Source organism: Symphalangus syndactylus, chromosome 1, assembly GCF_028878055.3.
Source record: "Symphalangus syndactylus isolate Jambi chromosome 1, NHGRI_mSymSyn1-v2.1_pri, whole genome shotgun sequence".
In the NCBI taxonomy this organism is placed as follows: domain Eukaryota; kingdom Metazoa; phylum Chordata; class Mammalia; order Primates; family Hylobatidae; genus Symphalangus; species Symphalangus syndactylus.
In genome coordinates, this window is record NC_072423.2 from 123,190,538 (window position 1) to 123,204,495 (window position 13,958).

At 40.9% G+C, this 13,958-nt stretch overlaps 1 protein-coding gene across 3 annotated transcripts in view; it reads right to left on the reverse strand.

Moving 5' to 3' along the window:
• ITGA9 (integrin subunit alpha 9) overlaps window positions 1–13,958 on the reverse strand; it is a 376,700-nt gene that overhangs the window by 63,525 nt on the left and 299,217 nt on the right. The gene's annotated exons all lie outside the window — the stretch shown is intronic.

Sequence of the window (13,958 nt, forward strand, 5' to 3'; positions counted from 1 at the left end):
GACGAGGGGCTATTGGAGAAAATGGCCTGGAAAGGTGGGTGGAAGGGAACGCGGGGTTTTGGACCTCATGGCTTTGGCCATTAAGATTTCCTCGATTTTTTTTTTTTACTGAGAATCTCGGAGTGTTTCTGAGCATTATACAGATAAATTATTAGGACTAGAAGTTGGTGTAGAGAAATTATTAGGACTAAAGTTCTCAGATGGTAAACCAGGTCCTTACTTCCTGAGTGATAATGACTCGGATGAGGAGGGGTTGGATGAAGAAGCACGGGATTTGCTGCTCAGTTTTGAATTTTTATTTGGAGAATATGGAGAGAGCAAAGAGGACACCCTAGGACGGGAAAGAAACTTAAAGGAATTGTAATCTTTTTCGGAAGAGAAGGGGGAAGTCAAGGTAATAGCTCAACTTCTCTACAAGAGGGAACTAGGCAATTGTTTTTCATTTTAGCTAAGAAAAGGTTATGGGGCATGGAGAATTGTGGATAGTCATAACAAGGGATTCGAGGGATACCAGAACGGCTTAACAAAGAGAACTTGCTGGAAAAGCGGTTCTGTTGTACTGGGGAGACATCTCGATTGTATTCTGTCCAAAGGTAGAGGGTTGGATCATAGAATCCCCCAAATCCACCTCTTCCTACATGAGAGGGGTTTCTAATCCTTGTTAGAAGGAACCTCTCACCCAGAGAGCTGGCTTGGTACAGTCAACCCTTGAATTTCCACAAAAAAAATTAAGGGTGAAGGCGAGGAAAAAAAGAAGCATGTGTTCATGATGAGGAAGAGCAGCAGAGATAAAAATGTGCATTGTTTAGTTTCGTCTTGGGTTATTTGCTGGGCTGTTTAAAGTGCCAGGCCCGGCTCTTATACAAGTCTCAGCTCCAATAAGCTGGCTGCAGGGGAGACTTCTCGTTGCAATTACCCTCTAAGCATAGCTAAGTCATAAAATCCAGGACTTTTCTGATGTGAAATGTGCAGGCTTTAAAAATCAGTGTCACTGTCAACTGCTGTTGCCAGCAAAATAAGTGATTCACATTGTGGCAGAAAACTCCCCCAGAGTGAAAGCTAATGAGAACACACACGGAGACCTCTGGATGTCCAGTCGGAACCCCACACAACGACAGCATGGGGGCTGGCGTTTCAAAGGTCAGAAATCAAATAGGGCTAAAATCAAGGGGGAGAGAATTCTCAGAAAAGACACATACTTGGCAAGGACTTCATGGGCAAAGAAATTCTCATTGCAAACTCCTGTAAGACAGCTTTGGTCCCTGCAACTTCTGAATAAGGGTCTCTGTGAAACTGTCCCTGACCACTCCGTTTAAAATTACAACCTTCCCCAATCCTTATCCTCTTGCTTTTTAAATTTTTCTCCAGAGCATTTACCATCACGTAATAAACTATATGCTTTACTTATTACTGTCTTTCCCCACCAGAATGTAAGCCACATGAGGGCTGGAAATTACTTTTTGTCTGTTTTCCTCTCTGCACTAGGTGCTTAGCATATGCTGGGTGCAAAGTATTTGTTGAAAGAATGAACATGTGGATAAAAATATCCCCACAACAGCCTCTTGTGGTGAAGACTGTCATCACCATTTTACAGATAAGAAAATGGGAGAGCAGAGATTGGAGTCTCATGCTTTAGACCAGGGCTTCTTAAATATGAACAGACAAAGGAATCCCTGGGGACCTTGCTGAAGTGAAGGCTCTGACTCAGCAGGCCTGGGTGGGGCCTTAGTTCTGCATGACCATGCCTCAACTTCCAGGTAGTGCTAGAGCTGCTGGACAGCTATGCACCCAGACAAAAGGACGGCACAAGACCCTGCAAGTGGCTGAAGGAAATCAAAATGTTTTATCCCAAAATAGATTTCTTTGACATCGTTTGAAATGGCTGCTGCGGGGCCAGCAAACAGAAGTGGCCTTGCAAAACTGTCTCTTGTGGGGAAATTTTGCATCTGTGGAGAATCTCCTTGAATGCAGCCAGCCCTTCTCTTTCTAGGCCTTTCCCAGATTTAGGACAGATTGAGTCTGACACCTTTACAAGTCTGAAAAGAAATTCACCATCTATTCTCTCCAGGAGTTATGACCTGTAAGGCTTCATCTACACAACACCACCACCTTTGCCAGTCAAGCCTCCTTCTTTCTCTCCCCCATGACATGTCTTGCCATTAAAACCTGGTTGTGGTCATGCTCTGAGCCTGCATTCTTTCTATAACCTCAAGATGGTATATAAGCTTCTGTACCTTACTAGGGGGTTGGGTCTTCATTCTGAAGCCTCCCCTGTATACAAGTTAAATAAATCTGTGTGCCTTTTCTCCTATTAATCTGCCTTTTCTGAGTTGATTTTTCAGTGAAAAGGACCAAGGGTTCCCCTTGACTCCACACTGTACAGCTGTGGCAGGATGAACCCCCAAATTGGGGTTTGGCCTGGGAGGGCTGGTGGGTTTTGGCTTCCTAAAGGAAAGAATTCAAGAGGAAGCCCAGAGAGTAAAGTGAAAGCAAGTTTATTAAGAAAGTAAAGAAATAAAAGGGTGGTTACCCCATAGGTAACACAGCCCCAAGGGCTGCTGCTTGGCTATTTTAATGGTTATTTCTTGATTAAATGCTAAAAAAGGAGTGGATTATTCATGAGTTTTACAGGAGAGGGGCTGGGAATTCTCAGAACCCAGGGTTCCTTCTGTTTTTAGAGCATACAGAGTAACTTCTAGGAGTTGCCATGGCATCTGTAAATTGTCATGGTGCTGGTGAATTATCATTAGTGTCACCATCTTGATTCTGGCTGACTTCAGCTGGCTTCTTTACCACATCCTACTTTATCAGCGGGGTCTCTGTGACCTGCGTCTTGAGAAACAAGTCCTGCTGAACTCTTATTTCACAGTGAACCCCACTGTTAAGAGTGAACATCAACTTAGCCACTTACCAATTTACCTTGGCCTTCCCTCTAACTCTTCCTTGCCTCAATTTCCTTATGAAATTATAATGAAGATTAGATTAATTTGTTCTTGTAAAGTACTTGATACAGTATCTCTGCACTATACCTATCTGTAATAAGTTAGTAAGAATTCATACTTTTTGGTCTGAATCTAACAACTTTGTCTCAGAATCCTAAGGGAGCATTATTAAAGTTATGTTCTACTTCACCAAAATAGAAGTCAACATCTATGCTGAGAACCATGATAATATACACCTACTATCAGAAAATTAGAAGTTTCTCCTGGATATATTATGTGAAAATTTTGAGACAGGTTCCTAAAAGTGGAATTGTTGGTATTCATATTTTAAATTTTGGTAGTTATTGTCAAATTGCCTTTCATACCAGTAGTATTTGAAAGTGCTCATTTCTCTTCATCTTAACCAACAATGGATCTTAACCATTTTTTAGATTTTTGCCAGTTTAATGAGGAGAAAAACCTCATTTTAAGTTTGCATTGCTCTGATTACCAGTGAAGCTAGGCATCTTTCTATATGTTTATTTGCTATTAAAATTTCTTCTTGAACTCCTGGCCTCAAGTGATCCTCCTGCTTCAGCCTCCCAAAGTGCTGGGATGACAGGTATGAGCCACGACACCCAGCCCCTAAAATTTCTTCTTTTGTGAATTTTCTGTTGATATAACTTCAACCATTTTTATAATTTTTGGTCTTTTCTGCATTATTTTGTAGAAGCAATTTATATATTATCTATTTTTACCCATGTTGCAAATATGTTCTCCCAAATATCTTTTCCCTTATGATGTATTTTCATCACATAAAAGTTTAACATTTTTATAGGTTTAAATTTGTTAATTTTTTCTTTATGGTTTCAGGATTTTATGGCTTGCTTAGGAAGAAGAGCTTCCCATCTAAAGATTATGAAAATATTCAGTTCTGCAAATTTTTTTTTAGCATCTAACTTTAATTCACCTGTTTTTTTTGTTTGTTTGTTTTTTTCTGTGAGGTACAGGCTTTCTCTAATTTCTTCCCAAATGGATAGCCAATTGTCTTCATATCATTTATTGAAGAGTTTATACACTGCCACTGTTTTGGAATGATATTTCATCAACTTTTTTTTTCTGCCCCCTTTTCTCTATCCTCTTTCTCTGCAACTCCAATTGTGTATATCTTGATAAACTTTGTGGTGTCCCACAAAGCACACCAAAGGCCTCTGGGGCTTCAACCATTTTGCTCATGTTTTATTCTTTTTTCCTTCTGTTCTTCAGATTGGAAAATCTGTACTGTAATCCAGCTTCAAGTTCACTGATTATGTCAGCTCAAATATGCTATTGAGCCCCTCTAATGCATTGTTCATTTCAGGTGTTTTACTTTTTTTTTTTTTTTAATTAAATTGAGACAGAGTCTCACTCTTTTGCCCAGGCTGGAGTGCAGTGGTGTGATCTCGGCTCACCGCAACCTCCGCCTCCTGGGTTCAAGCAATTCTCCTGCCTCAGTCTCCTGAGTAGCTGAGATTACAGGCGATTCTCCTGCCTCGGCCTCCTGAGTAGCTGGGATTACAGGCATCTGCCAACACTCCCGGCTAATTTTTTGTATTTTTGGTAGAGATGGGGTTTCACCATGTTGGCCAGGCTGGTCTTGAACTCCTGACCTCACACCCGCCTCAGCCTCCCAAAGTGCTGGGATTACAGGCATGAGCCACTGTACCCAGTCAGGTGTTTAACTTTATTTTATTTATTTTTTTGAGATGGAGTCTTGCTCTGTCATTCAGGCTGGAGTGCAGTGGCACATCTCGGCTGACTGCAATCTCTGCTTCCCGGATTCAAGCGATTCTCCTGCCTCAGCCTCCCGAGTAGCTGGGATTACAGGCACCTGGCCCCCACACCTGGCTAATTTTTGTGTATTTTTAGTACAGACAGGGTTTCACCATGTTGGCCTGGCTGGTCTCCAACTCCTGACCTCAGGTGATATGCCCAACTCAGCCTCCCAAAGTGCTGGGATTACAGGCGTGAGCCACCATGTTCGGCCCATGTTTTACTTTCAATTCCAGAATTTCCCCTTGGTTCTTATAATTTCCATCTATTTTATTTTCATTTATTTAATTTCCACTTATTTTAATTTATTCATCGATATTACTGATATTCTTTATTTGATGAATCATTGCTGTCATACTTTATTTAAACTGATTTTAGTCCTTTAAACATTTATAATAGCTGCTTTGAAGTCTTTGTTAAATCCAACATCTGGGTTCCTCAGAGACAGTTTTTATTAACTGTTTTTTTTTCTTCCTGTATAGCACATGAGAAATATATATGATATATACAATGTCTGTGTGTGTATTTAAATTGGACATTTTAGACAATATATTGTAGCAATTCTGGATTCTTACCCCTCCCATTGAGGGGTAGTTGTTACTTTTTTTGTTTTGTTTGTTTAGCAACTTGCCTGGACAAACTCTCTAGAGTCTGTTTTTCCTGGAGTGTGTAGCCTCTGATGTTTCTGCTGGCAAAATATATATTGCATGTATGTATATATATATGTATGTGGGTATGTGTGTGTGTGTGTGTGTGTGTGTGTGTGTGTGTGTGTGTATATATGTATATATATATTTATCACTTGTTTTTATTTTTAAGCCTGGTTTTGCAGGGGCTGTCCTGGATCAGCACAGCTTAGTGATCAGCCAATGACTGGTCAGAGGCTGTATGTAAACATCCTGATCTAGGAAGGATTTCACCCTCAGTTGGTGGGTCTGTGTGTGTCTCTGGGGAAAGCATTTGAAGATCAGGCAGTTTACAATCAGCTTCAGCTCTTACCTTCTGTATTCACAAGTCCTCAGGGCCAATCAGTTGATTCTCTTGGATTATTTTAGGGAGACAGTAACAACTTTCACAATAGGATACTTTTTTTTTTTTTTAAGAATAAAGGCTATCATTCCTTTTTATTGTTAAGGCCTCCAACACAACTAAACTGAAGAGACACTAGCAGGGGACTCATGCCTGTTCCTCACTTAGCTTGAAGTTTCCTATAGGTTTCTGGCAAAGGGTCTTTGTCAAGTTGAGGAAGTCTTCCATGCCTTCCTTACTGGAAATGTAATAAAATATCATAAATAAATGTTGAATTTAATTTTTAACTTTTTAGAAACCCTGATCAAGATTATCATTTGGTTATTTTTCATTTAATCCTTTTAATATTAATAATAATATATAATGAGTTATATTAATCAGTTTCCTCATGAAGAACCAACTTAGCATTCCTGGATTACATCCTATTTTACCCAGAATATATTATTCTTCTAATAGGAATCAATTTGCAATTTATTTAGAACTTTTGTATCTGTTTTCAAAGTGAGTTTGGCTCACTGCTTCCTATTTTTGTGTGAATGTGCCCCCTCTCCGTTTCTGGTTTCTGTACCAGGGCTATGTTAGTTTTCTGGAATGAGTTGCTTTATCTTTTTCTACTCTCTGGAACAGCTTACATTAACATAAGAATTATCCATTCCTTGAAAGCTTACTAGAACCTGCCTACATAGCTATCTGGGTCAGTGATTTTTTTTAAGGTATAGGTCTTTGTCTACTTTTACATTTTTTTCTAAGATAATCAGTCTAGTTGTACTTTTTTTTTAACCTCATGCATATTTTATTAAGATTTTATCTTTGTGTGAATAAAATTGTGAAAAGATTTTTTTGTTTTTTTTTTTTTGTTTTGAGACAGGATCTGTCATCCTGGCTGGAGTACAGTGGTGTGAACATGGCTCACTGCAGCCTTGACCTCCTGGACTCAAGGGATCCTCCCACCTCAGCCTCCCAAGTAGCTGGAACCACAGGCTTGTGCCACATGCCTGGCTAATTTGTTTTTTATTTTTTTGTAGCGACAAGGTCTTCCTTTTCTGGGCTGGTCTTGAACTCCTAGGCTCAAGGATCTTCTTGCCTTAGCCTCCTAAAGTCCTGGGATTACAGGCATGAGCCAACTGTGCCCAGCTCAAAAGATGTTATAATTTTTAAATCTTCATGTAAGTATGACACTTCTTTAAAAAGTATTTCTAGTGTTGTTTTTTAGCATCATCACTCTTTATTTCTTATTGAAGCTTGCTGTCTATTTTTTTGGACAAAAAAAACAGCTTTTGATTTTGCTAATGTGGAATACTTTTGTTGTTATTATTTTTTCTATTTCAGGATATGCTTTGTCTTTAATAATACCTTCATTTTACTTTCTTTGAGTTGGGTTTATTTCATTGTCCCTTGTCTAGCTTTTATGTTGTCAATTTAGTTCACTTATTGTCAGTCTTCCCTATTTTCCACATGTAAGTAGTGGCATTTTCCTTTGTGCTGGTTTTGTCTAAATCCCATTGGTTTTGATATGAACAACCACTCACTGTCTTTCACTTCTAATTTGTTCATCCCTTCAACTTTGATTTCTTTTTTATCTAAAAAGTTAATTTAAATGGTGTTTAAAATTTCCCAAGTGGGCCGGGCGCGGTGGCTCACGCTTGTAATCCCAGCACTTTGGGAGGCCGAGGTGGGCGGATCACGAGGTCAGGAGATCGAGACCATGGTGAAACCCCGTCTCTACTAAACACACACACACAAAAAAAATTAGCCGGGCGTGGTGGCGGGCGCCTGTAGTCCCAGCTACTCAGAGAGGCTGAGGCAGGAGAACGGCGTGAACCTGGGAGGCAGAGCTTGCAGTGAGCCGAGATTGCGCCACTGCACTCCAGGCTGGGCGACAGAGCGAGACTCCGTCTCAAAAAAAAAAAAAAAAAAAAAAAAAAAAAAAAAAATTTCCCAAGTGGATTTGTTTTTGGCTGGTTGTTTGCCTAACCTTTTGTGTTTAGCTTCCAAGTTTATTGCATTGTGGTCAGAGACTGTGGCTTCTATTGCTTTGACTTTTAAAATTCTATTGATACTTATTTTTGTGTTGTTGTACGTTGAATAATTTGGAAATGTTCACATTTGAAAAGAATGTGCATTCCCTTATTTATGTTAGGATCTCTGTTAATTACTCCATATAAATTAGTTTCTTCAGTCCTTACAGTGTGAGATAGGTACTACTATTAGTTCATTTTACAGATGAGGAAAATAAGATTGGGGAGTTAAGGTAACTTCCTGTAGGTTGCCATAGCTGGTAAACAAGGGAGCAGTAATGAAAATCAGACATTCTGACTCATTCTGTCTTGGTATCTATATAAGTGATCACAACTCTAGTTGCATTATTCAAATACTCATTATTTTACTCCTACTTGTGTGATGATTTTTGAGGGGAAAGCAATAAATTTTCTTGCAATGACTATGAATGTGTCAATTTCTTTTTGTGTTTCTAGGTGTTTCTATGTTTAAAGCTGTGTTGTTGGTTATATAAAATTTCATTTATGTTACAAATTCTTAGTGGACTAAATCTTTAACCCTCTGAAATATATTTTCTTTTGCCCTGTTTAATGTTTGTGGGTTTTGGGCTTTAATTATACTTCATTTGCTGTTAATATTGCTATACTTTATTTCTTTGGGTTAACATTTGCCATTTTTTTTTTGAATGCCTTACATTCTGGGTAACTTTGAAGCTGTATTTCTTACAAATTATTTGGTGCTTGGATTTTTAAAATTCTAATCTGAGAGTGTCTTTCACTAGGGCATTTAATCCATTAATTATTTTGATTATTGAAATATTTAGGTTTATTACTTCCATCTTGTTATACATATATTTTTTCGTCATAAATTCTTTCCTTTTGGATTGTTTTGAATTTAATTATGTTTCAAATTCTTCTTCTTTAGTGGTTTGGATGTCCTACGTTGTTTTTTGTTGCCCTTAAAATTTTACATACTTAAACATTTATTTTACCAAAGCCTTGAGCTAATTGGTACATAAACTTGTCCCCCCAAGACAAGAATCTTGACTTGCTTTCATTTCCATCTCTCTTGATTTCTAACTCTTATATTATGGTCATCTGATATTTTCATTCCAGATTGCTATTTAAAAAAAAGGAATAAGTTTAACTGGCTTTTTTGTTCTTCTGCAATACATTCTCAGAAAATCCAAGTTTCTAATCCCCTACTTTATTCTTTAATATTTATTCTACTATACGACTCATACTGAGGTTTCATTTGAATGATCAAAATCTTGAATTTACAAATCTCTAGTTTATTCTGTTTCATGGAAACACTGTCTTTTTGCATTGCTCTGAAGACATCAGTCTTACTTATTCAGAAGCCTTCTGTTGGCCTTGTTACTGCACCCTCTGGTATTAGTTCTGATTGCGGTTGCTGCCTCTCTGCCCTGGTGTTGATGCTCCTCCTCTGGTGGGTGATTCTTGGGGGTCTACTCATCATCTGTCTGTGCTATTGACTGAGCCTGCCTCTGGTGATTAGGGAGTGTGCAGCACTTTCAGGAGCAGTGTGCAATTCAGCACAATGGGAAGCACGTGAACTTTGGAGTTAGACAGACCTGGTTACAAACCCAGCTCTACTTTTTAGCAGCTGTGTCAGGTTGGGCAAATCTTTGAAGCTTGGTTCCTCAACTTGGGATGTTGACCTTACCTTATGAAGGTGCCGTGAGGATTAAATTTGACAGCACATGAAAAAGGCTATTAAAGCCTTGGGACAGCAATAAATGGTATTCATTTTTTTGGGGGGGTCAGTTATTCAGGAGTAATTTATTTACTCTTTAGCTTTGGATTATATCGACTGATTTGATGGCCCCAACTTAAGAAACTCCTCCAGGTCGTCCTTGGGGAAAACAATTCATTCCTCCATTTATGTCTAATTTTAAGCTCCTGTTATGGTCAGTGATGTATCAGGTGCATATTTTCTTCATAGGGATGTGAGCAGTCCCACTATAAATTAATTGAAGTTCCCATATCAATTGACTCATTGTGGGATACCCATCGTACATCATGGGTAGCCCTGTCTAGTGTACAAGCATGGGGAGGGAAGATTTTACAGCTTACTAAAATATGAGTCCTGGCACCAACTTGGAATATTCTAACAGATGTTGGTATTCATGCCATATTGAAATCAATATCCTAATGGTACCCTATGGCAAAGACATTGATGTATCTCCTTAGAAAATTATCATTCATCCCTACAATTTTACCTTCTGGAAATCGGGTCAGTTCTTTAGAATCACTGCCCCATAGCAAGAAAACAACAAGCCAGAGAGGCCAATATTTTCAATTGGTTTTGCAGGAGGAGGAATGAATGGTATGATATTTATGATATTTATTTTATATCTCTTCTAGACTAACACTAGAGTTCTTTGAAAAATCCAGTACTTTCACCTGGAATAAAAGTTCTAGCCCTTCACTCCCTGTTAGCTATCATTTCTGACTTTTCCCCTTCTTGCATATTAACAAGAGCCAAATCCCAAAGCCTTCTCCTCCAGTGTGAGAAAGCTGCTCACAGATACAGATTTTTAGCTCCATCAAGTGAAGCTTGCAGTCTGAGATAAAGCTCCCATCTCTTCCATTGAACCTTCAGAAATTGTGAGTAAAACTTAACTTTGGAAAGACCACTACCCTCCTCCCTTCATGAGCCATGAAGCTTGTGACAGATGTGTTATCTTCGTGCAATCTTAGACCTGTGCTCATGGGGCTATGCTACACGGCTTGCTTCTGCAGAAGAATGGCAATAAAGTGAAGTGGTTCAATTTTTCAGGTCAGTTCTGAAAAACTGAGAAGAAGATCTATCTTCACTTCAAAAAGAAATCTCTAAGGAGCAAGAGGCCACAGCCTGTCTCCCATAAGCTGTCTGGCTCACTCTATTTTATTCCTGGAAATCAGGTGAGTTTTTTTAGAATGACTGTCCAACAGAAGGAACAAAGTAAGCTAGGGAGGTCAATAGCTACGGCTCAATGCAGCAGGCCAAGGGTGGTTTGCTGACAATGTCCACGACATGTAGTTAGACTCTAGTATCAAACAGGGAGCTTGGCCTTCTCCATGTCTAAGTCAGCAGATAGGAAGGTTCAGGTCTACAGCACACACATGATGTACCCAAGAGGAGTGATTAATTTACAAACTGACAGAGGAAATGACTGTGGTTTAGTACTCTCTGTCATTCTGCCAAAATATCTATCTGCTGTACATCTGCAGAAGGCATACAGAACACTTACTCTTGCCTATTTGTATAAGAGCTAGGCAAACAGAATGGAGAACCGGGTGTAGCTCCCAACACAGCAGATACTCATCATACACTCATACGTGGTGACTGTTCCTCTATCTGGAATGTTCTCTTCTTCACCTGTTCTCTTGGTGAACTTGACATCCTCTAAGCCCTGACTTGAAGAGCTTCCTTTGTGAATCACTGAACCTTTGTAGCATCCTTGGGTCTGGGCATGCCTCCATTATTGCATTTGTTATACGGTATTACAATGGCATTTTATGTATCTGTTTCCTGCAAGACAGTGAGTTCTGGGGCAGATGTGGGACTTATTCCTCTCCTTGGAGCCTGGCACGTAATAGGTGCTTGCTGAGCCAGTGTTTGCGAACAAATCAAGAATGATTTGTTACTGGTAATTTTGCTATTTTAGATAGACTAGAAAGGTCTGTCATTCTTCCCCTCTATTATTTTCATGATCATTACAACCTGGCTTCCTGATGGGCAGACACTAGGTCCACAGTGACCTGTTTCCTTTTTTTCTGTGCTGTGGGAAGTCAGAGTAGGGTCCACACAACCCCAGTGGGTTGGAAGCAGTGAAAATTGATAGTCTTTCCTCAGGCCACCACCATGGCTCTGTTTTTAAGGTAAATACAAGCACAGCAGAGGGGCTCAGAGACATTTGCTACAAGGAAAGAAGATCACGAGCCAAGGCTGGGAGTTTGGAGTGGTTACACTTCATTAGGCTCCTCATAAAAACCTCCCATATATAAGCCAGACACTCTCCACTTACAGACAGCTGGACCTCAAGAAATGCTTTGGGCAAACACAAAAGACTCTTTGGTGAAAGCTAGAAGCAGGTTGGTCCTGCCCAGGGGATCCCAGAAGCAGCCCCAGAGACTTCTAAATGAATTCTGAACCAAGTCAGAAAACTGTGCCACACGTGGGTCCGTAGGTAGGGTGACAGCCCAGGGCCAGTAAGCCCATCCTCAGTATGCTCTGTGGATGATGATCACAGGCAATACAGACACCAAGGGCACTGTTAGAGACGGAGAAACAATTTGAGGGTCCCAAGGGTGTGGAGAGGAATGACAGATGAGCCTTCCCTCCATGCCTATAATCTGTTTCTGCTTCAGTTGGCTTAACATGTCCAGCTGGTGCCCAGCTGCTCAGTAGCCTTTGGAGGTTGGGGAATGGTGGTGGCTGAGAGTGGGGGTGGGGAGGGAATGCCACCAGGCCAAAGGGTCACCTCCTAGTGCAGTACAGAGAATGAGTGCTGGTTTCTCCTAATAGGACTGAATTTCACTTGCACCAAGCCACCCAAATCCCCAGAATGAAAGCCCTGCTCCATTCAAAGTCCCATAAGGCCAAAGTGGAAACTGTCATGAGCTCTGAATCACACCTGACCCAGTGAGCATTCTCAGGCCCTGCTGAGCAAGGGAGGGGTGGAGCCACAGGAGGCCCTTGCTGAGGGCTTTAAGGCAGAGGGTGTGCCAGCTGTGGGCCTCTGAAACAAGTATCTGGGGACTCTTGCCTCTTCACTACAGCACCTCATGCACTCGCTTTTATGCTTCTACTCTTGTCATTCTGGGCTCAGTGGTGATCGTTTATAAGAACACAGAGAGCTTTCCTACTTGCTTAGTGAGATGTGCCAGTGAATTTACTTTTCCATACCAAGAAGATGGCCACAGCCTTTGATCACAGGCTGGGCTATCCAGATGGAAACTTGGCCATCCTAGGGCCAAGTCTGTTACAGACTTTATGAAAATTCTAAATATAGTTTTGAAAATCCAAAGGATTTGTTTCTCAGAGCCCAAAGCACAGAGTGCAGCCAGCTCATACCACTTGGGTATCTGAGGGTCCACTCAGCCAGACCAATAGCCAGGCATTGTCCAGGTCTTCAGGAAACCACTTCTAATGCCTTCCATGCAAGTCAGCTATTTGTAAGTGTAAGCCAAAGTCCCTTCCAGTGGCTTTTCCTTGGCTTGATGATCAGCAAAGAGGGAAAGGGGTGTCCCTGGTTTTGGGGTACCTTCAGAATCTGAGTGACTTAAATGTCTTGTTTTGGTCAATATATGATTTTGCCCATAGGAAAAAAAGTCTCCTGCAACACTGTAGATGTTCACGTGAACAACTCAGAAAGCATGCTCTAGGAAGAGAACACTCCTAGATGCTGGGGAAACGGTGGCATGGTCAGTATGGTTAATAATATTTAAGAGGGTAGCCAGGAGCCTGTGTGGTTTATTCACCTCATGCTAAGTTCCAACCATAGTACATCATAGGTACGGAACACTGGCGGCTTTCTTCTGCTGGGTCAGCAGAGCCCACAGACAAGGGGATGCCATGGAACTGGAATGGACCATCATGAGGGATATTAACAACTGAGCTGGCATCTCGGGAGGAGTGACCTGTTCTACATTCAACATTCACATGTGTCTGGTTTTCAGTCCACATGACCCAGAGGGCAGCAATGCCAGAAACTATCGTCACCATCACACAATGTTTTCTGAACCTCCACCCTGTGGGCTGTGTCCTCTTCAACTCTCGGCTCAGATGTTCACCTGCTATGGGCCTTGCTGCCCTGATTTTCAAGCTATCTATGGAGAAACTGTCCCTTTGGCAGAATGTCCTTCATGTGCCCCTATAGAGAGCAATGCTTTCACCATCCTCTCAACAAGGATTGCAGGCACTTTCCCTGTGCAAAATGCACTCAGCAAAATGCATTCAGACACATGCAACTGCAGATGCTGCTGGGGGTTCCCAGAGCCAGCAAAGTCCATCCCAGGAGCTGGTTCGTAATTAACCCTTCCCCATCCCCAAAGAGGTCTTCCTACAGCATTAACCAAATGGTCTCAATGTAGAAATTCAGGTATCACAGGTCCCCTGGCCTCTCCAGATATGTCTCCAAAGGGTAGAATGAGTTAAATTTTCTGAACCCTCAAGGTGGATGTCAAGGTA